Here is a 4,724-nt window from a genome sequence, read left to right as displayed (position 1 = left end):
GAATCCGAACTTCTTAGTCAAACGAACCAGGAAGACAAGTGCTCTCCATCGACGCCTGGAAGTGAAGTTCTTATAGCACTTGTGGAATTAATCAATCATCGAATTCTGATTTTAATCTTGCCAATTTACTGAACTAAAACAGGACTCGCTGACAAGAAAATCGTTCGTAATTAGTGGATAAGACTTATTAGTGCAGTACAAGATAGGTCTGTAAGGGTGATGTAGCTATACACACGAGTTATTGTATCCTTGGCCTTGCTACACTTCTAAATTTGATCCTTGCGTGCAAAACAACTGTGCACTCGGGTCTCTTGAAATCGCTGTATGGCGATGATGTCCTATTTTTCAGTAATTCGACAGATTACGTACTAATAAAAGTTGTAATATCAGCAACTGCCGTAGTGTTTGTATATTCAACCTTCCGTTGCGTGCTCCCGGCTTGTAGATTATGTTGTTATTAGGGAAACAAACTGCTTGTTTCATGGCTGTATTTCATGAGAGAAAAAAAGATTCACAGTTGTAAATCTCCTACATATGAGCTTTTTTTTATGATCAGTATCGATAATCAAACTTACTTGTTTTCTTCAAGGCAGCACACAAAGTAGGATTTTATATTACGTTGCATTATTAATATATGCGTGTTGATGACGCCCCATATTTGGCTCGGCTTAACGCGAAACTTCAGTGAAGTCAGATTAAGGCTTTGAAGAGATGCGATAACAGGACACGAGTTACTACTTTGTTTTGTACACACACACACACACACACACACACACACACACACACACACACAGACACACACACACACACACACACACACACACACGCACGCACTTACACACACACACACATACTCACGCCCGATTTGACTCAGGTGTGCGCCAAAGACCAAAGTAATCAGTGGACACAAATCAACGAAGTTCATTTTTAACTTTAGATGTTTTTTCATTCCTGAACTCCTGAACTTGTTTTTTTTTATTATTAGCTGTCACAGTAGAATTAAGTGATATGATGGCGTTATGATAATAGATTACGGATTATAGCGTAAAGATATAATTTCATAGTGTATGGATATATCATAATAACAGTGTATGTATATATCCTAACGATAGTGTACTAATAACTCATAATAATATATAGTTTTTGAGTATCAATTGCGTATAAGGACACATAACCACCACAATGACGGCACAGCGACTGAAGGACAGGAGTGCGCCGCGGCTTCAGCAGAACGCACGAGGATTATGGCTTGTGAATTTGCCCCCCCCCCCCCCCAACCCCCGAATCGAACCTAGACCTCAGCCCGGGGTTGTTGAGTGCAAAAGTGATTTGAGAATGGGAAGATGCGAAAATTTAGGAGTGCATGAACTCGGTACTTGAGGACAAGCTGATGAGGAAGATGTTATCGAGAAGGACAAGTCTCACATGACGTACACACACACACACACACACATATATATACATACATACACATATATACTGAGGTACATGTATTCTGATATACTCGACGTTCTGTAATTTATTCTGTGAGCCGTAACAAGCAAACTTTTACGGCCGGAAAACTTGGGAAAGGAGTTACTTGCCCTCCCGTGATCTGTCGCTGGTGTCAGTAACAACCCTCTTCATTCGGCGTTCATTCATTCTCGCGATTTGAGCGATTGTTTTTATTTGGTTTAGACGGAATTTGGCGCAATGGCGATGGGAGGCACTGGCGCAGATGCTTACGTGTGAGTGTGTATATCTTCAGGTGTGTATGTGTAATTGTGTAAACTCGCACACAAATAATCTCTCTCTCTCTCTCTCTCTCTCTCTCTATATATATATATATATATATATATATACATATATATATATACATATATGAGAGAGAGAGACTTTTGGTCCTTTATAGACAATTAAATGCGATACTTATACGAATACAGAGATGATGAAAAGGACAAGATTCTGTTGCCCATTTCCGTAATTGTTCCGGATGATTCAGGTATTGCACTCAAGCCTTTTATCCTTGTAGAAAGTGCAAATGACATGCGGATCAGAAACAACTTGATGCCGACGAGAGCAAAATTGACAACGGCAATAGCATCGATAAGAAAAGTGACAATATTGACAGAAATAATAAATAAATTACGACACTACTGCTTATTGTAAGAAAAACATTAGCTGACAATAATGGTATAATGGTAATACTGGTAATGTAATGATAAAAAAAAAAAAATGATAGTTGTGATGACATGTAGTACCTTTCCAATTATTCTTGAAAGAAAACGGTAGTGAGTAATTCCTTATTTCGGGATGACAAAGAAAGAAAGAGAGACAGAAAGAAAGACCGAAGGAGGAGAAACTAGAAAGCAAAGAAGGAGAGAAAGAAAGAGAGAACGAAATGAGAAAATAATTTAAATGTGTTTAAAAATCATAAATGCACATCACCCGTACATCTCAGTCCCCGCTTCGCCTGATTCGTCTACACAACACACACACACACACACACACACACACACACACACACACACACACACACACACACACACACACACACACACACACTCACACACACATTCATACACACACACACACACACACACACACACATACATACACACACACACACACACACACACACACACAAATAGAAAATAAAAACGAGTTCAAGACAAGTTTCAGTGCCTTTTATTGGAAATGTCACAGACACAAACATCGTCGTTTGAGTTACTTACATCGTTATGAACTTCCCATTGTATTGTGGGAGAGGATAAAAAAAAAAAAAAAAAAAAACACAGGTAAACATTAGTTGAAGGTAATTGAGCACCTGTTTGGGATCGCGGATTTCTCCCTAAAACCACTCTGCTTCTTTTCAATACACTAATGATAATCCCGGTTACCTAAAGACCCATTTGCGACTTCGCGCGCTGCTAAATGGATTTTCTCGTCAAAAATGTGTTCTTGGGTGGTATCAATTTTAATGATTATAATAAGCATAGTGATAATGAGGGTATGATTAATGGTTATAATAGTAAAAGTAATTGTTACAGAGATGATAGTAACGATAACGATAATGAAGATGATAATAGTAAGAAAATGTTGATCATGACAGCAGTAGTATCATTCTACAACTGTTACACTAATAATCCCGATGATAATAAAGTTGTAGCAGTTATAATAATAATAATAATGATCTTGATTTTATCGAAATTACATGCATAAGTTCTGCATATTATTTTTATGCAATTGAGTCTTTACGTAACAAAAGTATAGAATATGTGATAAGAGAGATTATTTTCAATAGACCACATCATACACCATGCAAAGTAAATACGTACATGCACGTTTTAATATCATAAGCATGAACGTCCTAAGCATCTTCATTTATTACTTGTAAAATCACTAACAGGAAATTCTCTATTTTGAGCTCTGTAGCAAAAATACACAAAACGATTCCTATCAATATCGAAATCCCCTTATTTCTAGACTTGTTATTATATAAAGTTGAAGATATAAAGTTACAGGTTCATATTCTCTTGATCCAGTGTTTTCATTATTGGTAGGGATGCAATACTCATCAGCAGTAGTTAAATCCTAAGCTTGGTATAGCGGCTACAACATATACATTCATTGTGATTTTATGTCATGCCGTAAACATGGTTAGTTTTCAACATTTCATGGTGATGTAAGATTGATACGCTCGTATTCCGTTCGACATTTCGTTTTCACTTTTCCGCATATGTGACTATATTCTTTCATGTTGTTGTTTTTTTTTGTTAATGTCGATTCATTCATGCTACATGAATTGAATCTCCTCAAGCTAATGATTTTATTAAATTGCATCGTGTAGTTATATGCTAACGCGGAAAGGCATCCATAGTCCTTTTAAGATCAAATCAGCCGAGTGAACGTCCCACTGTTGACACAAGTCCAGCGGTGTCTTTTTGCGAGGATGAAAGAGAATAAGCAATGATAAACGCGTTGATTCCCGTGCGATCGATTGCTTTGAGAGCTGCAAGCAAAGGTCATAACTTCTTCTAAAAGGCTGATGCCCAGTTCTTGATCTTAATCCCCCATTTCGCTGAGTTCTCTGACATTATTTTGATCACTGCCCTTTATACTTGGCTGCTGTACGGGACATCATCAGCTGGTCTGTTGTATTATCGCTCTTATTATCGTTTGAATGATTCAAAGAGACATTGTTTTGGCGATTCTCTTTCGAGGAACATCAGGTTTAACCAGCGTTTATCAGAATGTTTGACTTTCGAAAGAGGAAGAGAATGTTTATGTACAATTCCCTAAGAAAATGTTTAGGTGTAGTAATGTGCTCGTTGGCGTCATCAGTAAAAATGTTTTTAATGTTTTCTTGTCTCTATCTCTCACTCAACATTTTCTTCGAAATAATAACATTCATCCTGTCGAATTGTACGAATTGGTAATAAGAGTATAACTCACGAACAACAAGAACAACAATAACAATAAAACAAAAAAAAAAAAAAAACACTACAGAAACCCCTTGTTCGAGAGGTAAAGAGAATAACTGAGCGTCCAATAACCAAGTTTGTTGATTCTGGTATTCAGATCTCATAACTGAGAGAGAGAAAATAAAATAGGAAAAAAATAAGCATATCAGTATTTAAAGTGTCGAGTAATAATTCACCAGAGTGAGTGAATTATATGTCTTATCTTGATATTATGATACGCTATCGACAACTTTAGCCCTATACATTTCGACCGAATGAATT

The sequence above is a fragment of the Penaeus chinensis genome, chromosome 7 (assembly GCF_019202785.1).
Source record: "Penaeus chinensis breed Huanghai No. 1 chromosome 7, ASM1920278v2, whole genome shotgun sequence".
NCBI classification, from domain to species: domain Eukaryota; kingdom Metazoa; phylum Arthropoda; class Malacostraca; order Decapoda; family Penaeidae; genus Penaeus; species Penaeus chinensis.
This window is presented reverse-complemented; position numbering follows the sequence as displayed.